The sequence below is a fragment of the Camelus ferus genome, chromosome 21 (genome assembly GCF_009834535.1).
Source record: "Camelus ferus isolate YT-003-E chromosome 21, BCGSAC_Cfer_1.0, whole genome shotgun sequence".
Classification (NCBI taxonomy): Eukaryota; Metazoa; Chordata; class Mammalia; order Artiodactyla; family Camelidae; genus Camelus; species Camelus ferus.
In genome coordinates this window covers 3,563,042-3,589,853 of record NC_045716.1, presented here as the reverse complement: position 1 = coordinate 3,589,853, position 26,812 = coordinate 3,563,042, and the positions used below count along the sequence as shown (strand labels likewise).

Here is a 26,812-nt window from a genome sequence, read left to right as displayed (position 1 = left end):
TTCTAGGTCTGTGGTCCGGTACCAGAGGTGCTTAGTTATAAAGTAAAAGAGGTTTGTCATGTGACTGTTATTTGCATAATGTATCTCTGCATCTCCATTCACTTAGTATCCAAATGCCTACACAACTGCCAGCCAAGTTTCTGGCTCCACAGGCAGCATCTTATTCTTTGAAAGCCTCAGAGTGAAAACAATTGATTTGTGCATTGGACAAACTTGTCTGAAACCTAATCCAAAATTAACCTGTTTTGTCTTCCAATCTTCTGGATTAGTTAACAGCGTCCTGAATACACTGAGTGGAGGGCAGAGGGAGTAGGGTTTTGTTTTCCTCAGTCTGAGAAAGCTCATTCTTGCTCTCTCTGTAAGCATGTCTTATCAACATTTCGATGACCTGGAACGGGGCTGAGGGTCAGGCAGGGAGCCCAGCAACCCTAGGATCCTTGTGTGTTTCTTTTGGTTTTAAGTTGCTGTCTTGTTGGTGGAGGAAGGTCAGTAGGGGTGGAGACCAGGCTCTGTGAAGTTGGAACAAGTATGGGCAGAGCCATGGGGCTTGGCGTCCTTCCCTTCTGTCTTACTTGCTCAGTGCTCTGGAGAGAATTTGCTACCACCTTCAATTAGCAAACCAATCTGCCCTGGACACTGCCTCAAGAAAACACCAGCTCTGCAAACAGTTCATTGCAAAGAGGGGTGTGGGATGCAGTGGTGAGTGGAGACTGCTGGTAAGTAGTAGAAAAGATTTTCTCGTAATCAGAAATCTCAGTTATGGCAGGGGCTGGGCTTTCTCAGGCATTCATGGTCATGGAGATGTCCACCTGTCAGAAATCCTGCAGTACTTGTTCTTGGGCTGGGTGAGGGGTCAACCGATGACCCCTGTGAACCTCTTAACTCCAAGAGCCTGCGATTTTGAAATATGTTAGTGATCCTAGGCAGCGTTCAGTGAATGGCTCAAACTCTATAGGGATTCCATTCATCGATTATGTATTGAGTGCGTACTTTGTACTTCTGCTCTGCTAGATGCTGTGGGAGATTCAGAGATGTGATTGGTGGGCTTTAAGATCTTTACAAAGGCCACTAGCGCTCAGAGCAATCTGAGGCAGGAAGGGTTCCAGGCCAGAGTGAGAGGTCCTGTCCCCCATTACTCCTCAATCAAAGCCCAGAGTTCAACATCCTCTTACACTATTGTCCTGTCATTTATTACTTCCCAGGATACTGTAGTGAAAGATTTCCAGGGCTTTTGATCTGGAGGAGAGGGAGGGGCAGAAAAGAGAACCCATATTAATCCAGAGAGAGTGCTGAGGGATGAGGCCAGGTCTGGCAGGGTGAAATCTGGGTAAAGATAGAGGCTGCCCTGTCAGGATATGCGGGGACAAAGACAGGGACAGGAATGAGAACTGGGAGGAAAATGAGGTGGAAATGAATGGGCCCTGTAGGAGGAGGTAATGAGGTGAATCAGAAAAATCTGTCATTGAGATCCACGAAGAGACTGAGATGTTTCATCTCTCGGTCTTTTAAAAAGATGAGACTTGTCAGTTAGAGGGCCTGGATTTATGAAGAGAGATCTGTTTTGTTGGCTCTTACCAGGAGCCTGGGGATGGAGCAGGTGGGGGCTTGCCATGACTGCTCAGAAAGACGGTGATATCCCAGCATTTGGGCAGCCTGGGCAGATTTGGGAATCCGCTCTGGGGCCCATCTTTCTATTCCTATCTTTGGCAAGAGGAGTCCTGCTAAGCCCCAAGAATGCCTGCCTTGGCCAGTGCTCAGCACCCCACCCCCTCCCATCGGCAGCCTCCTCAGGAAGAAGGCAGGCACCTGTAAGCCAGGGAGAGTGGTGGGTTGGGGGTGGAGGGAGTTCCTGCAGAATGGTGAATGTCTGGGGAAAGGGAAGGGTCCCTCACAAACATTCTGATTTGCTTCTCTGTTCAGGGAAGCAATCTGGGAGTCAGTTTAATTAGAGTCCTTGGCATCCTTGGGGATGGAAACCCTTGCTTTGTTGGTTTACATTTGTGTGAATAGCCTCCCCTCTACCACTGCCGTGGATATTCTCAGTCTTATGCCCAGAATGTCCTTCAGGAGGTCCTGTCTTGTAGTTCTAGAAGGACCTGGTTGTGCGATTTGAAGGGCCTTGGTGGGGGGAAGGGGGGACAGTCTCATGCCCCAGCCATGACTCCTACTAGCCTACAGCTCTGTTGGGATGTCGGTCTGGTCTGGAGCATCATCTTCAGTTCTGACTGAAATGCTGATGCTGCCTCTGTGGGAGTGATGCTGCCCTGGATCCCAGTCTGCTGTAGGGAGCAGACAGACAGGCACAGGAGGCCATCCATCACGGACCAGGAACCTGAAGGAATGGGATCTAGGACCAGGGAATTTTGCTGGGGTTAGGGACAAATCAAGGGAGAAAAAAATTCCAAACACCAGAGCTAGGGTTCAGAGCCATTTTCGCTGTCTTCGCTCCATCCCTGTGAGCAGAAGGACTCTGAAACTGAGCCCAGATCTGGCTGCAGGCTCAAGGTGTTCAACCACCTCTAAACTCCAGGGCCTGTGGACCTGTGACTGTGGCCTGGGTCATCTCAGAACCTCTCTGGGGTAGGAGGATGCTGGTGTGGAATTTCATCCTACTCTGAATTTGAGAACAGGAAGGCTGCTGCTGGGAATTTTGCTCTTGTCTGCATTCAGATCATCGCAGGGTTCTTTGCTTTGAAGAATGAACGGAAGCCGGGGGCTCAGTTTGACAAGGGCTCTGCAGGGAAATTGCGGGATGCCGTTGTGGGCTGCAGGAAGCTTTTCTCCTGCCCAGATGATGGATGTGATGGGCTTCTGTGAAGAAGGCAGCCAAATGCTAGTTCTAGTTTTAGCTTTTGGTAGTGGGGGTCAACTGGAAAGCTCTGGTACGTATTTTATGCAGACCAGAGGAGGGCCAGAGGCACCTCGCCTGAACTCAAGGTTGCTAGTGCCGTAGACTTCTGGGCAGCAGCCCTGGGAGTTCTGTCTGCAAAGGGCAAGGCTGAAGAAGGGAGGGGCTGAGTTGGAAGCTGAAAGACATGAGGTAGGGGATGGACACTTTAGCCTCAGAGGAACTGACCTTGAGGCTGGTACACCGGGCAGAGTGACCAAGAGTGAGCCCTTTGCCCCTGCGCTTCAAGTGTCGAGAGCTGAGCTGTTGATCTGTAACCCAGGCAACTCAGATCAGCTATTCTCCGGTGCTCCGAGGTCATTGGGGCCCATTTCTATATTGACTGATTGGTTTTATCTGCCTTCTTGGCTAGATGTTCAAGAGCTAACTGGGCTTAAAGGACTAAAAGAGGCTTGGCTTCACTTTCAGAATTAAATCCAAATGCTTCAGTATTAGGTACTTGAGTATTTGTGATTTGTCCCCTGCCTACCCTTTTCGCCTCATCTTTTGCCACACTATCCCGCATATACAGCACCATCTAGTCACATGGAATTATTTACCATTTTCCAGAGCATGGCATACTCTCATTCCTCTCTGCCTTTGTCCATGCTGTTCCCTCTCCCTGGAGCACACCCTTCCCTTCCCCAACTCCAGAGATGCCTGGCCTTTCAAAGAGCTTGTATCTCATCTGTTCCAGAGAGCTTTTCCTGATGCCCCCCATCCCTCCCCAGTCTGGAGTAAGAAGCCCCTTCTCTGTGCTCCAGAGAAGTGTGTGCATACCAGTTACCATGTTAGATTGTGGAGTGTTGTGGTGTGTTGCTCTGTATCTCCCTGACAAGAAAACAATTTCTTCTGGGGTTTCCAGTGCTCAGCACAGAACCTGATACACAGTCAGCATTTGTTTGTTTTTTCTGTTGCTGATTGCCTGTGTCCCTGGTGCCTTCCTCCCTTTCCCACTAAAATTTAAGCTTTATAAGAGCAAGGATCTTGCCTTCCTTGTTCACTGCTAATCCCCAGTGTCCAGTACATAGTAGGCCTGCAGTAAATATTTGTTGAATGAATGGATGAGAATCATGGACTGTGATTCACATTTTGGCTCTTTCCCTGAGTGCCGGGGTGACCATGTGTGAGTTACTCAGAGTATCTAGGATGGCATGGCGGGACATATGGTGGACCAGAGCACTGCCCTTAGGCACCACTTCAGGCCTTCACTGCCTGGGATCTTATTCCTGCCTCTGCTGCTGTGGCCAGTTCCATGCAGAATTCCCAGCCTTATGCATATGGAGCTCAGACACACAGAGGATTTCATAGCCCATGGGACAACTCTTGGCTTTTCTCCTTTCTTCCACTGGATGATCCTGAGATACATGGCCCGATAGTACTGGTCAACCAGGCAATCCTTATGGACAGTGTCATAGTATATTCCTGACATACTGTGCTCTCTCCTGCCCTGTTTCTGCCTCCGTGGGGCCCCATTCTCAAATACACTGCTCACATATAATCAGGTTCTGCTCTTGGGGGAGCTTGGGTGAAGACAACCAGGTTCCGCTCCTGGCTGTGCCACGTACTAGCTTTGTGTTGGGACCAAACCACTTAACCTCTGAGCTTCTGTTGCCTCAGCTGAGACGTGGGTGTCAGAATCCACACAAGGCTTGTAGTGTTGGATACTATACTACATGTGAGAGTGTCTGCTTCAGTCTGCGCACATATCAGGCACTCACTAAAGGTTCTTTTCTCATCCTCCTGCCTGTGTTTGTAAAAAGGCAGGTCTGGGAAGCCTGCTTGGCCCCTTAAGAGGTGAGGCCCTGGGAAGAAATGTTGCTGAGTGTGATTCCTTCTCGGGAGAGGGGGAAGGCCAGGCCAGAGGAGCAAAGGGTGACGAGGCCCATGACTCAGGCATCTGGTAACCGTATCATTCTTCTTTGGAGCATTCTGTAAACATTGGTCAATGGAGTCTTGCAACATGCCTGACAGGTGGGAGACGGGAAGAGGCGAGGGTGTGGAGGCCGGGAGGGGCCAAGCAGTTCGCGCATGGGGCCGGGGCCTGGCTGGCGCGTCTGAGGTGATCCTCTGGCACAAGCCCGAGGCCACATGTGTGAAGCAGTGACTTCTCAAGTTCTCTTTCCGCCCCCCACATGCCTTCCTACCAACCCCACACCCTCTCCCTGATGACATCCTATTGCTGAAAAGAAGAATCTCAGCTTTTTTTGTCCTTCCTCTCTGTCCCCACCCCATGCTTTCCTCCGAAAATAGCTTGAGTCCCAAAGCAATGAAAACTCACTTCTGGCCCTACCCTAGGTGATGAGAGACAGTTTGGGGGGCAGGAAATCTGCCTGGTTGCCCCTTAAATTACACACTGCATGCCCCCTCAGCCTGCAGGTGAGGCAGGTCCTGGGCACATTTAGCCCCTTGGCTACTGGGAAGTTCTTTGGGAAGTGACTCAGGAGGGCTGGGTCAGCTTTCTTGGCCTTTAGTCTTTCCCTCTTTGAGCGGTAGGGCCTCTGTTTCTCACCCTCCCTGGCGGTCTTATTCTCTGAGCAGCCATGCTCACTGATGTGCAGAGGAATTGTCTTTCTCCTCCCAGGCCTCCTGACCCTCAGAGACCCTGGGCGGGGGGGTGGGTGGGAAGGGAGGTTGGGGCCAGGGTGAAGGTCTGGATGATACCCACTCTGCAGAGGTGGCCCCGTCTCCCAGAATTACCCCCTCCACCTCCCAAGGGACGAGATTCCCATTCTCCCAGAAATCTGGCAAACATCTGGCTCTGGCTTAGCCCTCTAGAGGAGCCTGGGGGGCGGGGGGAGCAAAAGAAGACAGTGGCGCCTGGGGCTGCACTGCCCCCGCCTCCTCGCTGTCCCTGCCATTTGGGCCCCACTCCCACCTGGCCAGCGGCTCCTGCTCTCTGAGCTCCTTACTGTGCCCCACTTTGCGGTCAGGTGTGCTTAGAGACCTGTGGCTCAGCTCACTCTGCACCACCCCCACCATGAGTCACCAGGGAGCCAAAGTTCAGGGAACTTTCTCTGGAGGGAGCCATTGAGAGTGGAGGGGGAAGGGAGAGTGATAGCAGAGAGAATCATCAACTAAGTTGCCAAGGCCTTTCATCGCTAGGCTCCCAATTCCCAAATGGCTACACTAATCCCAGCATGAGCATCTAAATTGTCACACCTGTGTACAGCACTTGTCTGTGCTGAATTCCAATGTAGGTGGCTGGTCCTCAGTCCAGCCCCATCCCAGCCCCAGCCCTCCTTTTCATACTCTCTGATCTTCCCCAAACTCCAGTCCCGCGGAGTGACCATAGATGGTACAAGTCGTGGCCTTCATAGTGGTTCTCAAAGTGTGGTTTCTCGGCCAGCAGCACTGGCCTCGCTTATGGACTTGAAACGCACCCCAGGCGCACCCCAGACCTACTGAATCAGAAAATCTTGGGATGGGGCTCATAGTAGGCCTGCAGTAAATATTTGTTGAATGGATGGATGAGAATCATGGACTGTGATTCACATTTTGGCTCTTTCCCTGAGTGCCGGGGTGACCATGTGAACTTATCCACAGCCATCCCGCCGCCCGCCTTGTGATTCTATTATCCTCTGAAGTTTGAGAACCACTGCCTATCACATTGTCTGCAAGAGTGTGAGCAAAGAATCCCTTGTCCAGAGCAGGGAGGCCAAGGCAGGAGCTGGCTTCCTGGTGAACGCCCTACAGTTCGCAGGCGCTGGCGTTCCCCACCCACTGACAGCAACCCCAGAGGCATCCACAAGTGCTGAGCGGGCACTTCTCCCTGACATCTCTCCCACTGGGGGAGGGAACCAACAGAGGGGTAGAAACGTTCTTCCCTCAGGACCTGGAGAAGCTGGGAGAGGAGCCAAGGAACAAGGCAAAGTGGCTTCTCCTTGAGGATGACATTCAGGGAGCAGTGACTTGTGTGAGAAAGCACGTTAGCTCAGAATTAAAATGGTTCCGACTGAGTGTCTGGAAGGGGCCCCTGTGACTAGCATTTGGCAACTCCGGTTAGTTGGTGGCAATGCCTCATTTATGGAGGCAGAGAGCATAGTGGAAGGAGCACTGGATAAAGAGTCAGGAAACATAAACTCTTCTTCCCACTTTTAATACATCTTTGTTGTGACTCAGGGCAACTCTTTTTGGCCTCAGTTTCCCATCCTAGACAATGAGAGTAATATTACCAACTTCATTTAGCTGAAAACAATGCTTTGAGGATAGGCTAAGAAAGATCTTTGTAAAATTTTTTGGAAAAAGTTCAGGGTGTTTAGTATCAAACCCTACAATGCTAGGGTTTTTTTTTTTTAATCTCTCTGTGATCTGAACCCAAAGTATAAGCAGAATTAACGGGTAGTTTGGTGTGTTGGAAAGAACAATGGTCAGGAAGCTTGGGCTACAGTTTCAATTTTGCTATTAACCAGCAGTGTGACTATGGGTCAGCCATTTTCTCTCTCTGGGCCTCAGTTTTCTCATCTGTAAAATGGGGATATTAGATTAGCTTCTATCTAATGTCATGCCCAAATTTAACAGTCTAAGATCCAGGACTTTGATTACTTGGTCCTCATAGTCTGGATCTAGGTAGGCTTCATGGGGTTCTCCCTTTCATAGAGGGAGAGAAACCAAAGAAACAAGGTGGGCCACATCCGGATGTCACTGCTAGAGCCAGGGTTCCAGACCCAGGGCACAGAGGATTCAGACAGAAGGCAGAGTGGGGAAGTCTTTCTGGAAGGGTGACATGTCATTCTAGAGAGACAATTTGCTGAAAGCCTGGGTATTTTCTTTCTCCCATGAAGGTTAGGCCAGCAGCTCACAAACAAGGGAGTTCCCGAGAGAGAAGCAAGTGGGCTGGCTTTATAGACTTCTATCCTCCTTCCTCATTGGCTTCCTGACATTGGATGGAATGTTCTTTTATTCTTCCCTACTGCTGCTGATAAAGCTGGAGACACAGAGACCAGAAGGGGCAGGAGGGAGGCCGGAGGGGGAGGCATCACCTCCTCAAATCCACATCTATTCTTTATCCTTAGTCTGGCCTTGAGTGGGCCACTCAGGAAAGAGGGTAGAAAGGAAAAAGAGAGCCCAGCATCCCTTTAGCAAGACCAGCCCCCCGGCATCCCAAACATCACCTCTGGTTCTCTTGGCCCTGGATACTCCCTGCCCCCACCCAGGCCAGGGGTGTGCCCTGAGCCTCACTCCCACCCTTCCTCTTGCTGCTTTGGGGGCCACTCACAGCTTTGGGGAGCAGCCTAAGTGGCAGAACCGGTGTCAGAGTGCCTTGGGGCTCTCTGAGGCTGTAGCTTCTACTCCTGGGAACTCCCTGAAACGATTTCTACTCCCTTAGTCAGCACAGGGCGGGAAGGCTGAGGGCCTGGGAAAGGCCAATGGTGTGAGCTTCTGTGGCAATTGCTCCTCGGTAAACACAGTAATAGCAGGTCTGGGATTATGGTTGTTACCCCTGATAATTATCAGCTGCAGTGCATTCCCTCCTAGGTGGGCCATGCCAAGCTCATCACCGTGCAGGGGGCTGTGGAGGAAGCTCTGGATTTCCCAGATCTCGTCCTGTGGTTGCTAGGCAACTGGGAGTCTGTGCTGGGAAGTGGCTGGTGGGGGGATCTCATTTAGGGAAGTCTCCCCAGGCCTCCCAGATCTCTGAAATCTAAACTGATTGTTCTCCAGGTGGAAACCTTGGATGACTACCTACTCACCTGGGAGGGTAAGAGGCTGGTCACTGAATGAGAGACCCAGCCAGCTCGGGGGAACGTGGGGGAGGGGAGGCTGGTCTGGGAGCCACCCTTTTGCTGAAATGCTGTTGAGGGTGTGGGGCTGGGTTCACATGCCTTACTGCTGTAGCTAGTTGGGATGAGAAGCAGCTCTGGGGTGACTGCCTTGTGCTGGCCAGAGAGGTCTAAGAGGTGACTCAGCGGGAGAGAAGATGAAGAGGGGGAGGAAGGCGGGTGTGAGGCAGCCGGCTTGTTTTTAGTGGCAAGCCCCCGTGGGTGTGTTAAGGAGCAGGCTCTAGTGACATCTGCCCCACTCCAGTGCTCCACAGACCAGTGTTTGAGGCCATAGGGGAGGAGAATACACTTGGAGCTGCCTTGATTTCTTGCTAAAGGTGATGTAATTTGGGGGCTGGTGTACAGAACTTTCACTATAAAGGACCTAATGTGTCGTTGTCTCTGGCCTGACTTAGGAATCTACTCCTGGGACCCTCAGCATCACAGGCTGGGGCGGGTGCAGAGTTGGGAAGGAGGAGGAGAAAGCAGCAGGGGCTATTGGCCTGTTAACCTTGGCCCAGCATAAAGGACATTTTCCTGTTGAATTTTGAGGAATGCATCTCACTCTGCTTACCTGTTGGAAGCCCCTGGCTCAGAAGCAGAAACAAATTACAAAGGAATTAAAATTCAACAAACCTTCCTTGACTGCGTACTCAGATGGGCACATTGCTAGGTGCCAGGAGGAAACAGGGACCTCCCCTCAAGGAGCTCACAGTCTAGCCAGGGGCCTGCATACTGCAACTAGAGGTCATTTTTTCTTCCTGGGAAAGCCTTCCTGTAGAGCCTCCTACAGTAGCCAGAGGCTTGGGCTTTGTCCTAAGGTGGAGGTAATAAAAACCTGTTTATCTTCCCAGAGCAAGATGTGCCTCAGGGCAAATGCATGACAGTTCACCTGAGTCAGGCGGGGGAGTGCCTCTTGTCTCTGGAATCCCGTTGGGGCAGGGAGGCTGTGGGGGAGCAAGAAGAAGTGAGGCACCTCCCTGGCATGGGAGCTGAGGAGGTGGATGCAAAGAGCTCCCTTCTCAGCAGCTAGTCTCCTGGCAACTCTGACCACAGTCCTCTCCACATAGCCAGACCTGCCCTAGGAGACCATGATGAGCATGTGTGGTAAAGGTATTCAAACTGCACCCCAATGTTCATAGCAGCACTATTTACAATAGCCAACACATGGAAGCAACTTAATGTCCATCATCAAATGAATAGATAAAGATGTGGAATACACACACACACACACACATATATACACACTGGAATATTACTCAGCCATAAAAAAGAATGAAATAATGCCATTTGCAGCAACATCATTGGACCTAGAGATGATGACACTAAGTGAAGTAAGGCAGAAAGAGAAAGACAAATATCACATGATATCACTTACATGTAGAATCTAAAAAAATGAGACGAATTTATTTACAAAACAGAAATAGACTCACCAACATAGAAAACAAACTTATGGTTACCAAAGGGGAAAGGAGGGGAGGGATAAATTAGGAGATTGAGATTAGCAGATACAAACTACTATATATAAAATAGATAAACCACAAAGTTCTATGGTATAGCACAGGGAACTAGATTCAATATCTTGTAATAACCTATAATGAAAAAGAATATGTGTGTGTGTGTGTGTGTGTGTGTATATATATATATATATATATATATATATATATATATATATATAAAACTGATCGCTATGCTGTACACCAGAAACTAACACAACATTGTAAATCAACTATGCTTCAAGACAAAAAGAAAAAGAAGAAATAAAGGTATTCAAACAAAGAAACATCAATGGTCACCATCACCTTCAGGTTCAACAAATATTCATGGCATTTCCACTAGGAGCCAGTTAGGGGATTTGGCGCTTTCCCATGGCTATCTTGTGTGGTCAGCATTCTCTCAATAATTCTAAGAAGTAGGTATCAGCCCCATTTTACAGATGAGAACACAAAACCTGGGAATCCTAAGAGTACTCACCAGACTTGGTGAACTCGGGGCCGCTTGCCAAGTTCTGTAGGACACCACCTAGATGTCCTTCAAGTATTTCAAACTCATTTTATTCAAAACCAAGTTCACTATTATTGTCCCCTCCTGTGTTCCCTGCCCAAGTAAATGGCCGTTGGTCTAGCCGCCTGAAATGTGGAAGCTATCCTAGAGACTTCCCTTTCTCTCATCCCTACTTTCTGGATTTGCTTTCCTTACCATCTAAACATGTTTTGAATCCACTTCCTCTTTTTCATTCCTGGGCTACTGTCCTAATCCAGACTCTAATAATTTATCAGCTTGGTCATTACAGTGCTTCTGCCTGGAGCCTTCCCTGCCCTTTCCCATCCAGCCTTCTGCTGGAGAGTGCCTCGCTGTGGCTTTCAGGACAAACGCAAACCAGTTATTTTGAATAAAAGATCATTTTGGACTGGACCTTGGTCACTTGTAGTGCCACGTCCCTCTCCAGGTCCCCAGGCTTGGGACCTGTTTGCAGTTCCCTCAGGGTGCCAGATGCTCCCCCGTCCTGCAGGTCTTCTCCCGCTGGCCTTTTTTTCTGTTCTGCCTGTTGTCTCAGCTCACTGCCCCTACTCCCGTTTATGTCTTCTGACCTAGCCCAAGCTTCCTCCCTTTAGGTTAGCATTTCCAGATGCCCCGGGTGGAGATGGCTGCCCCTACTTTGTGCCCCTGTTCCCAGAATGGAGCTTGGGTCTCTGCTGACCAGAAGCAGAATTCTCTGGTACTTGAACACTGTGGTGGTTATCTGACAAGTAAACACCCTTAGAAAATAGTGTTTTAAGTTGGAGAGACATTGAAACATACCAACTATAAAAAGAAATTTTATAAAGCTATCAGGATGTATCACAGAGTCATTATTCAAAGGAAAAGAGTTCGAGTTTGCGGAGGCCTCCTGGCGATGGTGCGGGTCCTTTGTATACGTTGTCACCTAGTCAGCAGGGCTGGGACTGGGGCGCAGACAGCCTAGCTGGTACACCCAACAGTTACTCAGCAGCTACCTGCCAAGCCTGGGGTTCAAATCCAGGCAACCACCCTGCTCCTTCCCCTGCCTCCTTTGGCCTCTCCTGTTTAGAGGTGGGTTTTCAGTGTGGGGGTTGTCTTTTGGCCATTTGGGGGCCTATCAGGATTGTCACAAGGGACGGGGTACGGGATGGGGACCAGGGATGAGAGGACCAGCGATACCTGAGGCCCCACAGCTCACCCTCCTGATTTTTCTCCTGTGTGCTCAGCACACCTCACTGCGTCTCCCCGGAAGCACAATTCCTGCAGTAGGATGGTCACAGGTGGCCCAAAGGCTGAGGTCACCGTGACTCATATGTCAGCATCAAGCATGTAGTTGCGCATAATCAACAAAGGCAGAAGCAGAAACAGAGCTGGGAGCCCTGGGGGAGCGGTCTGCCCACCCACCTCTGCCTCTTCGCTCTAACAGAGTGGCTGGTGCCAGCTGGTGCTCAGCACAGGATGGCTGCGTGAATGAAGGAATGATGGGGTGAGGTCTGGAGTTCCACATCTGTCAGGAAGGAGAAGGAAGTGCTTTCCCCCTCTCTTGGGTGTCTGCCCCTCAGGTGGGGACATGTCTGCTGCAAGCCACCCCAGTGCTCCCACTACTCTCCCCTTCTTCCCCCTCCCTCCCTCACCTCTCTTTTCTAGTCTCATCACCCGACCTGGGCGATTACCGTATTACTGTACTTTTGCAGGCTTCAGGGAATGATTCTCCTCAAGAATGATTCCTTCAGCCTTTATCCACCAGACAATCACTGCGTTCCCCACTGCACTCCACCAGTTTGAGGCTCTGCAGAAGGAAAAAGGGTGATGATATGTGCCCAACCTTCTGGAGCGCGTCTGGGTCTGGTGGGGAGCCAGACAGTCAGCAGGCAGTGGAATTTGATTGGAAGTGAGAGTAGTGAGGGTCATCCAAGAAGACTTGGATGGATGGGGTTCAGGGAGGGCTTCTTGGTGGAGGTGACATCTGAACTGAGCCAGGAGCAGTTGCACGACTCTGGGAGTGAGAACCCCCTTAAATTTTGTGCCCTAAGCATCTACTTTGCTTCACTTTAGTCCCAGCCCCAGCCCTGAGGCTGGGCAGGAGTTGGGAGGAAAGGGGAAGATAGTGATGGTAAGTAAAGCATCTTGCAGGTAAAGGAAGCCCATAGCACAGGGCAGAGCTCTGAGGTGAGAGCCCCCAGATCCCTCACTGCCAGCGCTCTGGAGCGGGCGGGGTATGAGTGCGAAAGTTGCTGGTGCCTGTACATGGTGGATCATGCCCAAGAGCCAGATCACTATCCCCCTCCCAGTGTTACCACTGGTCTTGTTGGGGAGAGAAGGTGGTTCAAGGTGGCATGGAATCAAGTGTCCTGGGCAGTGCAATAACTGACACTTACCTAGTGCTTACCCTGTGCCCTTCACCCACATGTCCATTTCACAGATGGAGAAACTGAGGCACAGAGAGGTTGAGTAACTTGTTCAAGGTCGTACAGGCAGAACCTGGATTCAAACTCAGGCAGACTAGAGCCTGTGCATCTAACCATTCACCATTCTTCCCTTCCTAGTGATGCCTCTGAACAAGGGGAGAAAGTAAATACCCCTTGGGTTATTTATAAGACTGCTACAGGTCTTATATTAAAAATTCACACTCATCTTGTATCTGCTACAAAATAAAATCCCTATATGTTTAATCAAAATAATGTCTCCCACCAAATAATCAAGTAAAATCGATGCTCCAGAGAGATGTGCCACGTTGATCCCAAGGCACTGAGTGTCCCCAGGGACACAGCCTGCAGTGGGAGAGGTACCGCCAGCACAAGTTTCAGAGCAGGAAGAGTGTGGCCCCAGCTGCAGGAGCTGGTCAAGGAGGAACTCAAGCATTTCACAGCGGAGCTGTGCTGCTTCCCGCCCTCCACCTCTCACCCTGCCTACGCTGGCTACTGTGAAGTCGGGGGACATGCTCGGATTTCCCCAGGTGATCTTCACTGCGAAGGTCATCTGGAAACTGGTACTCTCACTTCGTGGTCACTGGGCTATCTTGTGTACGACTGCTGTTCCTTGCCCTCCTCCTTCTCTTACTCCTCCCCCTCCTCCTTCTCTTACTCCCCTTCCTCCCCCTCCCTCACCCTCCTCTCCCCCTCCCTCACCATCCACTTCCTCCTCCTCCTCCTCTCCCTCCTCCCCTTCCTTCTCCTCTTCCTCATCCTCCCCTCCCCCTCCCTCACCATCACCTCCTCCCCCTCCTCCTCCCCCTCCTCCTCCCCCTCCTCTTCTCCCTCCTTCCTCTTCTTTTTTCTTCTCTTCTGGAGGAAGAGGCCTCTCTGAAGGTCACATGAGCCCCCACACGTGAGCACAAGCCCTGGGGAGCCCTTCCATTCCAGTCACTTGGTTCTTTCTCTTTCCTTCCAATTCCTCTCTTTCTGGAAGTTTTCGTGTTTGCTCCTGTTGAGCCACTGCAGAAACCCCCTTGCGTGGCCTTAAAATACCACAGCAACCTGAACAAACCCAACATTTTGATTCTCCTTTCTTTACCCTCCCAATTGCCAAATAGCTCTCCCTCCTTGGCCAAGCAATCAACTGCCTTCTTTACGTTCCAGACCTGATGGGCTTTCTCGCGTGGCTGACTGTGAGGCCCTGCCGGGCCGTTCCTGTACTGCAGGGGAAACTGCCCCAGCTTCCCTCTACTCTGACGGCCTGCCAGCTGCCCATCATCTCTGAGGTCCCCTGAGCCTTCATCTGCTCGCTTAGCGGATACTTACTGAGACCTCCTATTGTTCAGGTGCTGTTCCAGGCCGAGGGACACATGGGAAACATGACAAAGTCACCTCGTGAAGCTCACGCTGAGGGAGGGATTGGGCAGTAGAGATGACAAAAACAAAACAACAACAACAAAAAACAAACAAAAACAAACAAAACACCTCCAAACCAACCCATGAAGTATGTAAATCATATACTTAGAAATAGTTATGAGTGCTGTGAAGAAACCAAAATAGGGTAATATACAGTGCGACAGGAGGGGAGGAGAAGAAACAGCAAGTGCAAAGCCCCCAGGACAGGGGAAAGCTTGAGGAATGGAAAGGGGGCTGGCACGCTGGCTGGAAGGTAGCAGCTGAGGGGAAGGAGGTGTAGGTGAGCAGGGCAGGGAGGCGGGGCCCGGTCCCTCAGGGTCTTACACGCCACCACCAGGAGATAGATTTTGTTTCTATCTCCATACAGTGAGAAAGTGACTTGATCACTTCTTGAAAAAGACCACTCTGACTCTGACTGTTGTGGAAAACGGATGTTAGGGACAAAGAACGGGAACAAGTTGACCGTGGGAGGCTGTTACAGTGACCCAGGTGAGCTGGTGGACTCGGCAGCAAAGGGGGCAAAAACAATACATTCACGATAGACTGCACTGGGGTAGAAGATGCTCTAACGTGGGTCAGAAGTCCTGGAATTGAATCTTGAGCCCACCATCCACCAGCTGCAGGTGCCTGTGTAACTGACCCTTGTCTATACATCCCGGGGAATGGCCCCGCCTCCCCTTTTCTCAGGTCGGGGGCGGAGAAGGCGAACAGGCCCATCGTGGTGCCCGTGTGACAGGGCTCCCCCTGGGAATGAATGCTGGATATTGGGTCAGGACACTCTGGAGAGGGAGCTCAGTGTCCCTGGGATTTCCGAGAACCCACTTCTCCTCTGTTAAAAGGGTAAAGGACAGGTTATCAGCCAGGCTGTGGGGAGTGGGCCCACCCTCAAGGTGAGCCAGAGCTAAGTCAGAGCTGACTCAGCGAAGGGGGTATCTGGGGACAGTCGCCTTTCACAGTGGGGAAGAGGGTTTTGGGCAGGAGCTAGGAGAAGCCCAGAACTGGCAGCGGGGAGTGGCCCGAGGGCTGATGGTGGCTGGAGAGGGCAGAAGGGCTGGGACCTGGGGGCGAGCCTGTCACCATCCAGAGGGGGCAGCTGGTAAGGGTGGCTCTGGACATATGTGCTTTGGTGGCTGAGGGAAGGCAGGCCAGCGAACACTTTGATGGACTGACAGAAACTCTGAGCAGGGCTGGGTTTTGACCTTTCATGGGTGGAGTAGGGCAGTTCTGAGCCCTTTCCATGGAAGTTCTGAGAGCAGAGGTCCCACCCCTGGAAATCACCTATCTCACACTGGCTTGTGGTCACGACTGCCTGCAGCCTTGTGGGAGCTGGCTGACCCTGGGGTGGGTGCACAGACTTTTATTAAGGCAGGAATCAAAGGTCAGGGTAACATGAACAGTATTCATGAGCTTCGCCCCTTTCTCTTTAGCCTTCTGGAGTCTGGACTCCGGACCCTCGGATTTCTGAAGGGAAGTGAAAGGGAGCTGAGATCACCTGTTTACCTACAGTATGCCTGGCACCAGGCCATACAATATTCATGACGCACTGGTGAAGTAAACATCACCTCTGTGTGATTTATACCAGGAAACTGAGGCTCCAAGGGATAAAAGTACCTTTTCCTAAAGTCACATGACTGGTAACAGACCATCCCCCACCCCCCACCGGCCGAGGCAGCCTCGCCCACAGCTCCTGCTCCTCCATGACTGTCTCCCGGAGAGGGGGTGCATCAGAACCTACAGAGGTGGGGTCCTGCAATCTTGATTTTTAAAAAGCCCCTCACATGCTTGCCCTGGCCAGCCAAGATTGGAAACTTCCACCCCTGCACTGTTTGGCTTTCCTGAAGGAATTTAGTGCAGCAGTTGGAGCAAAAAGAGAGAGTAGGTACCCACCTTTGGAACCTTACCTTTGCAAGATTTACAGACTCTTAACTGGAGAAGAAACTTTGAGCTGTGTTAACTGGCTTTCTGGCTGTGATGCTTGGAATGACTCATTGAAATTGTCTGAGCCTCAGTTTCCTTGTCTGTAAAATGGGGAGCCCAGGACTTACCTTGCAGGACTACTGAAGGATTGGGGATATTACAGTAATGACTTAGCTTAATGCCTGGCTCAGCTCACCACTGGATAAATGGTAGCCATGAACACTATTTGCTGCATCGTCAGACTTTTTGGGGGGGTTATTGGGAGGGACAGGGAGCTCCTCTGTGGCCCACTCACCCACCGCCAAGGCCCCTCCTTGGCACAGCCTGTTCATAGGAAGAGCAGGCTGCCGGGTGGGCTTCCTCTTCCTGGGAAAGCCTGGTGTCCTCACAGACCACTGAGCTCTGGTCCTGGGTGCTGAGGCTCAGACACGTGGGGACGCTCTCTGCTTTTCAGCCAGTGAGCCTGCCCCGCTTCCCGGGCTGGCCCGGGGGCAGGCTGGGCAGGGGGAGCTGGCAGGGGGAGCTGGCCTCGCGCTGAGGAGGCTGGCCCTGCGCCCTGCTCCTCTCCCAGCTGGGCGACCAGGCCGGGCAGCAGCTTGGACTAGCTCGAAGGCCCAGCAGGGGCCTCGGTGGGGCAGCAGCCTCCCCGAGCCCCTCTGCTAGCACCAGGCCATCTGGTGCCTCCGTCCCCTTTTGTGTGCCAGGGTAGGGGGGAGTGGAGAGGGGGAGGCAACAGGGAGGAGACAGATTTCTCTGGCCAGCTTTCTTCAGAACTGAAGAGAAAGGCGCTGGGTGGAGTAGAGATGGAAAGGAGTGTAGGCTCAGGCCTCGAGGACAGAGGGAGACTGAAGCCTGCCAGGGGGTGGGGGGCAGGGAAGAAAGCACAGAAGGAATGGGTGCTCCTGGGCTCTTGGTGGGAAGGGAAAAGGGGAAGAGAGAGCAGGAAAGACAAAGCTGTGTGGAGAGGAAGACCTGAGCGGGGTGGAAGTGGGAATGAAAGCAGAAAAGAGTGAAGGCCTGAGTAGGAAAAGGAATACGAAGTGTCTCCAACTCCAACATGTGAAGCTGTGTATTTATGTTCTGGGAAAGAGGAAGTAAGAGCGTGTGGGCTGTAGGTGCAGGGAGGGGGTGGTGAGAGAGCAGGCTGGTTTCCGGTCACAGCAGCCCGGGGTCCAGCCCAGCCCTGCCCAGCAGCTGTGAAGCTTGGGTCCCAGTCAGAGCTGCCACCACCCGCAGACTTTCGGGAAGGAGCGTGGTGGTCGGTTTCTAGGGCTGGGGAGAAAAGCCGCGTTGACAGGTACGCGCTTTGAGGTGGTGCACTTGGGGAGTAGAAGTGGGCATTCCTGAGGCTGTTAGTGAAGTGACTTTAAAGAATTTCACATGTGGGGGTTTATAGTGGCTCTGAGGGAACTGTCCCCTGTCATGTGGCAGAATATCCCTCCTCCCCCAGGCAGGCCCCCAGGCAGCAGGGCAGACACAAAATAACAACAGTGAGTCTGCTGCTTTGTGCTTCTCTGGTTGGTGTTCCTTTGGGTTCACGCTCTGTACTCGGTGACTTCACGAAGGCCATACAGAATGATCTATTTTCTCTGCTGGGGACAATACAAACTGGCCCTGGGTTGGAAGCATTGCTCCCCCTGGCACCTTTCCCGTCAGACTCCGTGCCTGGAGCCCTCTCAGAATTCCGTTCTCGCATCCCTTCCTGGGTTCCTTCCAGGCAGCGCTGCCTCCCCCAGCCCTGGACCCTGAGATGTGACCTCTTTCTCTCCCAGAAATATGTTCTGTCATCTGCGTGAGGCCCTAACAGCATCTGTCTCCCCGTCCCATTTGGAAAGTGGGACTAATCACCATCACCTTCCTTGAAGCGGGAAGTCTACACGGAGCTAATTCATGAGTGAGGCACCAGGAGAGCATATTAGGCAGCGACAAAGCTAAGTGTGATTGATTTCGTGCAAACAGGTCCATTTAGCATCAACCAACATGTGATGGGTTTTTTCTCCCCATTAAAGTCACTTGAAGATCACCAGTTGGCAGCTCTGGAAGCACTTTGCAGCTCTGGGGGTGGTGGGGGTACCCCAAGTGGATGTGCATGTCGTGGAGCTGGCCCTGTGGGTGCAGTGCGGGGCTGTGAGGAGCAGGGTGGGAGCACACACAGGGAAGCTGGTGCACCCCGAGGAAGGCCAGGCTTGGTTGTAGCTTGGAAAGCCCCCAGCCAGGAAGTCACCAGATGTGGCCAATGGACAGCTGAAGGGAGCAGGGCTCGATGGGAGATGCCCATTCACGCGTGTCACGCCGGTCCAGCTGAGCCCCATGAAGAAGGGATAGAAGTGACTTTGCATCCACCACTATTAATTGAGTGCCTAGAATGCACTGTCACAATTAGGCTGTGCTGTCTTTGCAGCAACTCTGAAGGTGTTGCTAAGGGCCTCTCCCTCCATCACTTAGCTAGTAAAGGGCAAGGCCACTGGTCAAGCTGTGGCCGCAGGACAACAGAGGCCGAGTGCCCCCAGTGAGCTGCCCTGCTGCCGGGAAGGAGGGCCTGGAGGGGCTTCATGGAGAGGGCTTTTGAAATGGCCCCAAAGGATGAGCAGGACTTAGACATTTGGGAGGGTGATGCTTCTAGAGTCTAAATGGAGAAGAGAGCAGGCCCCAAAGCACAGGGTGCGTCTGGGGATTTGGGCAGAGTGCCGACTATGGAGAGGCGCTGGAAGGAGAGCCGGCCAGGGAGGCAAGTTCAGGCCGTTCTGTGGTGTCTTAAAGCCACTGCGGAGCTTGTGTTTTCTTCAGTAGAAGGTGGAGTCCCATGAAAGTTTTGATGGGGGCATCACAAGGTCAGGGCTGTCCCTGCAGTGGTCTAAGAGGGGAACTGAGGGGAATAGAGAGCGCCAGGGGCCAAGGTAGGAGGCCTCTGTGTGAGCAGTAGGGAGGCTGCGTCCTCAGGGAGACTCGCGGAGGGGAGAGGAGACGTGTGGGCCAGAGAGTTGTGGGCCTGGGAGGAATAAAAAATGACTGACATGTTGGCTGGGAGGAAGGTGGGGTTATTTATAGAAATGGGGAAGTCACAGAGAGAAGGTGCTTTGAGGGGGTTGGGGAGGGGACGGAAAGGAGATTTGACTTTGAACCTGGTGAGGTCAGTTGCTGGCTGGACTTCCAGGTGGCCGTAGTGAAGAGCCAGAGCTCCCTGAAACCCTAAAGCCTCATCTCGAATGTTCAGCTTCTTAATTCTCCTCCGAGGTGCTGAGCTCCCAGATTGGCCTGACATTTTGTGCCTCCCAGTGGCACCAGAACCTTGACGTCCTGGGAGCTGTGGGGCCTAGTCAGCAGCTGGTGCTGAGGGTCAAAGGCAGTCCAGGTCCCAGATGTGGCCCCTCAGACCCTCAGGGAGGTTACAGAAGGGTGTTCCTGCAAGGCCTGCTCCCTCTGGTTTTCCCAGGGGAGAGCTTGCCCACCCCTCCTCAGGAGCCTGGAGGCTGGCCGCGGGGCGGGGGGCGGCACTTCGGCTCACAGGCCATGGCCAGGACCCTGCCTGGACGAGGGAAGAGACGGCTTCCTCCTGCTCGCTCTACCTCTGCCTGAGCGGGAAAGAAAAGGCGCTGTTGCCCTGACTGACGACTCCTGATTCCTTCTTGGAGCAATTCTTGGAGGGAAAAACCTTCTGAACCCAAATATTGGATTTGGGTTTATCCCAATTCTTAGTGAGAAGGTAGGGCTCTGGGAAGAGGCAAATTATAATATAAATAAGGTTAGTTTGTTCCTTCTTTTCTTTTCATCTAATAAGTACATATCTAGTGTCTACTCTGGGTCAAATAAAAGATAGATAAGCTAAAGACCCCACCCCTGAGGAGCTAAGAGTTGGGGGTACAGATGCACAAATGGGTAAAGACAGCAGAGGAGGGGCCCACGCCCCAGGCTCAGGGGAATCAGGATGTCCTCACAGAGAGAGCGCGTCTCAGCTGAGACAGGAGGTGAGCAGGAAACTGCCCGTGAAGGGGGAAGGGAGGCTGTCCTCTGGAGTGGGCACAGCAGGAGCAGCCCCAGAGAGTCTCATTTCGCAGGTCTGGAGATGGGCCTGGGCACTGGCATTCTAAAACCTCCCCAGGTGATTCTAACCTGCAGTCGGGGCTGAGGGCCACTGACCCACCACCTGGTCTGTCTGCAGACCAGCACGGGAATGCTGTCGCCTCCTCTCCCCAACTGGACTGGATTCTTCCTGCAACCACCGGCCTTCGCTCCCTGCAACCACCGGCCTTCACTCCCTGCAGCCACCAGTCTTCACTCCCATAGGAGAGGAAACACAATTCTCTTTCCTCTGCCTGCCTTGGGTGCATTGCCTGGGGCCCTGCAAATTAGACCGACAAAGACAGGTTAACAAGAGGAAAACAAATGGAAGCTTATTAGGCCTCGTGCATACGCTGGGAACCCTCAGTAGTGAGTAACCCAAAGGGTGCGTATCCCTTGGATTTACATAGCGTTGTAACAAAAGAACAAGGCCTTTGTAGAGAAGTGACAAGACAAAGGGAAAGGGTTGTCAGCTTCCAAAAGTGGCAAACTGTGGGAAGGTAAATATACGGGAAACTTATGGAAGATAAGGGCAGGTTAGTGGACTTTGTGATGGAGATGTCTCTGGCGCCATCTCTGGGTTGATAAGGTCTAGAGGTGTCTATGGTGATTGACTTCTGACCTTCCTGGTAGAAAAGAGAGGTACAAATTTATGTCCTGCTTTTTGGCAAATGAAGGGAGGGCAGAGAGCTTTTCTTGTGTCTTCTTCTCAATTGCTTTCAGCTTAAAATCATCCTTATGCTGAAGTGCTATATTTTGGGGTGGTGTATTTGGGGTGTACACAGCAGGTGCTCAGAGAAGACAAAGCTGAGTCCACTGAGTGTAGCCCAGGCAAAGGTGATAGCAATGGCTTCACTGCTGATGGACACACAACTTAGGCTGCTCTCTTAGTTGTAAAAGAGGAAATTGTGGTTCCCCTAGAAGATGCGAAACTTGTCAAAGGTCACTGTACAGATGACAGAGTTGGCATTTAAGTCTCCGTTTGGGGAATGCTGCCTCCATGTTGTCTGGCTTCATGTTGCCAAGGGTGGGCTTTTGTAGGGGAGGAACTGGGGAAGCTGCTGCGTTATCCCTGCCTCTCCCCTGTCACCTCAAGTGTCCTTGTGCCCCCAGCTATTTCCTCCCATTTGCCTGATTTTATTAGAGGCAATTTCTCCTTGACTTTCACCGTTGATGGCTCTGAGAGTCCACTGACAATTGCAGAGACTCTCAGGAATGGGCAGGCTTTATCTGCATCCCTGCCAGGAGCCAGTTTCTCCAGGGCCTTACGCTCCTGGCCTGGGAGCCTGGAGGTGGCATTCCTTGCAGGAGGGGGCAGCCAGGGACAGGGAGGAACAGGGCTGCTGGCGGTGTGTTTCTGCCGTGTGTCCCTGGACCTCTGGGTTTGCGTGGCAGCAGCTCAGCCTGAGGCTAAGGGCGAGGGAGACAAGCCTGGGCATGTCTGGTGGGGCAGGCTGGCCAGGAGCCCGACTGCATTAAGACTGCAGAGATCCTTGGGAACCTCCACTGGACCAGAGGCATGGTAAACTCCGCCTGGAAAGAACACCTTAGTCAGGGAGAGGGGAGGGAAGGTCCGCTCTGGGGGAGCAGGGATGGGCACTGATGATGATGATGGTGTGAGGGTGGTGGTAGATAGAGGTGGGTGCCATTTATTGAGCACTTCCTAGAGGCTGGGCACTGTGCTTTGTATTAGGTCATTTCATCCTTAGAAAATACCTTGAAGTGAGGCTTACTCCGGCTTTCAGATTTTACATTTTGCAGATTACGGATGAGGAAAATCATATCTCTAGTCACCAGGGGAGCCCCCATCTGTCTGAGCTCCTGAACACTGTCCTCTCCGGAAACCTCCTCAAGAGCCCTCCTAGAGACATCAAGAAATACTGGAGAGCCTAGGGCAGGTGTGGCTCGGAACCAGCCCAACGTGGGTTCCTCTCGCTCCCCTGTCTCAGACTGGCAGGGTATGGGAAATCATTTATGGGTCTTTAAAAGAGAATTGTTTTCACCCTCGGCTGTGAAATAATATACTTTCTTTAGTCTTTGCTCATAAGGTGGTATGGCCCTCTTTAAAAGACTCTTTTAAAAATGCTTCCTGCTGTGACTCCTCTGGGCCATTCTACTATGAACTGGCACCAATACTAACAGTTTAAACCCTTCTGGGCAAAACTACAGAAGAAGATAAATCCTGGAGTGTCACAGTTGGCCACAAGCTGAGTGTGAGTGAGCAGCAGAGATACGAATTGGTGAGCAAGGCTGATCTGTGGCAGTGTGATGTGCGTTACCCTCCCTCAGGGGAGCAACTTCCTCATGAGTTGTGCTCCCCGGATCTATTTATAGGTCAGTTTCAGGAACTCAAGGCCCCTTCCCTCACAGAATTATTGTTACACAAGTAGGTAAAGTTCTGAAGCTAGCCTAGAAAGGCTCACCTAGAGCTCGAAACCTCCTATATATGATGAAACAACAGGAGAAAGCAATTTTCAGCTGGGATGTGTAGTTAATTTCCACCATTCCTTTGTTATGACCGGGAAATGCCCCCTCGGATGCTTTATGAGGGATGCTTTATGCGCAATGACGTCATGGCCAGAAGCACAGCCTCTTTCAATTTTCAGGTGGTTAGTATCTGATGCGCCTCGGCCTCTTCCTACCCCCATCTCTACTGGATCTTTCTAAAGGCTTTCAGTGCACCCTCAAATCAACTGCATGCGTGTGCGCGTGCGCGCTTGAGCATGTGCCCGCCCACGGGTGTGGCGGGCAGCCTTGCACAGGCGCGGGGCTCTGACGCACGCGTCCCCCTCCTTCCTGCAGGCTGTCTCTGACTTCCAGCGTGAGATGCTGCTGCATGCACGTTCCTGAAGTCCTACAACAACAACGTGACAAAGGTCAGTCCTACCCCCAGTGTAGCGCTCCCTCCAAACTGCATCTCCATCTTTCCTCCATCTTCATTCCCAGCACCCTGGTCCCCGTTTCTCAGAGAGACAAGGGCGATAGCCCTACTTTATTTCCCACTGCCTCCCTTGCCCCAATCCCCGCTTCCGTTTTCCACACAGCAGCCAGAGCGATCTTTGAAAATTGTCATCAGTTCACGTCACCTCCCAGAGCGCAGAGTGAAACCCAGCTCCTGTCCTGACCCTGCGCAGCCTCCCCACCTCCGGCTTCCTTTCTTTTCTCGGCCACCACACACCCCAGGATCGCTGGCAGACACCAGGCTCGCCCCAGGGCTCTGGGCTTACGCTCTGGCTTTCCCCTCCGCCTGCCTCTTCTCATCTGGCAGGTGTCAGTATAAACATTAGCCCCCTTCTCAGAGAAGTCTGCCTTGATCCAGTCCTAAAGGGCCTCCTTCTGTGCCCTTACTCGATCCCGTCTACTTCCTGCAAAGAGCGCACGGTCTGTGGTGCTCATTTGCTTACGTGTGTCCATGTACACTGCGTTCCCCTCACCAGAACGTTATTTTGAGAGCCCAGCTTTGTCCAGCCTGTGGGTCACCATCACTGCAGCTCCCGGAACAATGCCTGATTGTAAAGCTGTTCATAAGTGTGTGCTGAATGAATGAATGAATGAATGCATGAATCTAGAGTGCTTCAGAGAGAGCAAATGAAAAAATGTGCCCATAACAGGGAAATTTTACAGAGTGTGAAGGGATTTGGGGAGATGGACGCTGTGTAAACCCACAGAATCCCGCTCACTTGGGACTGGCTCAGCGTCGAGGTTGAGGCAGAGTTGTACGAGGCCTTAGTGGTTGGAAGGCGTCTGCTGGGTTGGGCAAGGAGGAGGTTTAGAAGGGTCAGTGTGGGACTGGAGTGGTGTAGGGGCTGATGCTTCCAGGAGGGTCACGGGGGAGGTACAGTGGCCTCTGGTTAGGACCTTGTTGCATGTCTGCTTATAACAAATCGGGTATATGGTTTACACAAACCACAAGCCCCACTTTCCCATCTGTATTAAGTCGATTAAGAGTGGTATGGCGGGGGTGAAAATAATCACACTTTAATTGGTTTTAAATATGCGAATACCTGCACTGAAAGCACAGTGGTGTGAGCACACCTTTGCGGGGTGTGACCTTTATGCCACAAGGTAGGATGACTGATGAGTAAGGCAGATGCCACATGGATAACTTAGGGATGTGGTTATGAAGAGTCAAGTACAGATCTGGGAGAAGAGAGTTTGGGATGCGTGAAGAATTTGGTGGTGAGGAGAGCAGAATGTGTGAGGATGGAAGGCAAAGGAGGTAAGTTCTTTTAGATGTGTGTCTTGGGCCAGGAGAGAGTAATGGGGTATTATTTTTGAGATATTAGAATAATGGATTTTCAGTCTCAGTAATCCAGATGCTCCTTCCCACCGAGTCAGTGGGTTTGTGGCTTCAGGGGAGATTCACACATCCTAGGATAGAGAAGCCTTGCTCAGCTTTGCATTTTGAATTACAAGAATATGAAACGTCCCTAGGAAGCGAATAATCCATAATCCTGAAAGCCTAGTTGTTGAGAGGGAGGAGGTTTTCTACTTTCCAAGAAGATCCCTTTTCTGGGATCACAGCATATCTAGGGCACAGCGTGGGGATCTAAGCGTAGGGTGATGGGTTAACCTGGGGTGCAGAGAACAGAGGGTTCAACACAAAGGAAGCGCCGGCTGCACAGGAAGGAAGAAAAACCCATCTGGTGCTGGGAGAAGCTTGGAGAAGCTTGGAGTGAGACTCAGAGGGCTGAGGACACAGGGCGAGATGCCGTGTGCCCCCCCGACCCCACCACGGACTCCACGTGGAGTGCGCCAAGTGGTAGAATCAGCCCAGATCGGGGGACAGGAAGTAGGAAGGAGCGGGGCTTACGCCCACTTCACTTCTGGATCCTTGCAGGTTTCTGTACAGGGCAGTCCCGGCGTGGTGGAAGTACTGTTGTGTTGTGTTTCAGCAGACAGAGGCCCTTGGCTCCATAAGCCGTGCATGAGGGGCTTTCCAGAACCTCCCAGATGACCCCTCGGGGTGCATCAGGATGCTGGGAATTAGCAGCGTCACCCCAGTGAGGGGTGACTAGGTCAGCAGGACCTCTTGGTAACCAGAGCTGGGGCCAGAGGGAGGAGTGGATGAGCCCTAGTGGGTCTGTGGTGCCAGGGAGCACAGAGCAGGGGGGCCAAGCAGCAGGGAGATGGCCAGACTGCCCGGGGTACTTGCTGGTCCAGCCTACATGGAGAGAACAGACCATAAGCATCCCAGAGCCAGCTGGACAAGGGGCAGGAGAGGATGTGGCTTCGGGACAGCACATGGGAAAGGCACTTAAGGGTTTTCAATTATGATAAGATCAAAGTGAGTCCCCAGTGTGCAATATTCCGACCCGTGAGAAAAATGAAAAGGTTATCTAGTCTGGTCCCAGTCTTTTCTGGGTGGGTCAGCACACTTCTGGACCATGGTAGTCACGCCGTGTCCCACAGTTAGACTGAACAGACAGAGCAGACCCCTTCCTGGGAGAGTGGTGAGAAACGGCCCCGTGAGAGGAGTTTGCAAGGAACTGAGAACATGTAGTCCAGAGAAAGACAATTCAGAAGTGACTCACTGCTTAGCTCCTCCGTGTTCCCAAGGGCAGCCTTGATGTATGGACACTACAGGGAGAGAGATTCTAGCTCTCAACTCCAAAGAACTATCTAGTGATTCTCAGCTGGCATGGGCTGAATCAGGGCATGATGCCCTTCCTGGAGCTGACCTAACCAAGTAGAAGCCAGGACATCATGTAGAGAGTCAGACACTTGTCTGGGTCATAGGCCTGGACAGCCTTCAGATGTCTTCCAACCTTAAGATGTGGTGGCTTGCTGAATGAAGTTCTAATTTTATCATTTCTGACTCAGAAGTGATTCCTGCTTGGAGTTGGAGTATCTGAGTGGAAGGATCCCAGCTGCTCAGCATCAGACAGACCTGGCTTCCAAGACTGGTTCTGCCGCTCCCTATGTGACCCTGGAGAATTTCCTTCACCTTTCTGAATCTCAGTTTTCTCATCTATAAGATGGCCATACTTACCTGGCAGGGTTTGGTTGGCATTGAGTGAAACAATGTAATAAAAGATGAAAAAAAGATCAAAGCAGATTGTGTGCAGGGGTGTGTGTGTATTAGTGCGAGCAGGGAGAATACAGGACCTTGGCAGTGCTATAAAATTGCATTACTGCCTACCAGCTAATTTTCTTCTTCATAAAACCAGCTTACAGAGCATCAGGTTTAATGACAGATGAAACAGACTCTGATGTGGTGTGATTCTGGCTTGAATCCTCTTAACGGGGAAGGGAAGGGCTGGACATGGGGAGGACAGGGGCACCTGTGACTCTCCTGGGGAAGGGGTGAGAGAAAGTCATCCTCTGAGGACTACGAACAGACACCCTCTGGCCCT

The 26,812-nt window shown here is 51.9% G+C and overlaps 1 long non-coding RNA gene across 5 annotated transcripts; it reads left to right on the top strand.

The window, feature by feature from the left end:
• Positions 1–235: 235 nt before the first annotated feature.
• Positions 236–26,509, top strand: LOC106730609. Of its 5 annotated transcripts, none has more exons than XR_004313843.1 (4): positions 236–716; positions 22,218–22,377; positions 23,259–23,332; positions 26,280–26,509. It is a non-coding gene; the product is annotated as an uncharacterized LOC106730609 (long non-coding RNA). The 5 variants fall into 5 exon arrangements; XR_004313842.1 differs by having other exon boundaries at positions 22,202–22,377; XR_001367058.2 differs by lacking the exon at positions 236–716 and adding an exon at positions 21,953–21,978 and having other exon boundaries at positions 22,202–22,377.
• Positions 26,510–26,812: the final 303 nt, after the last annotated feature.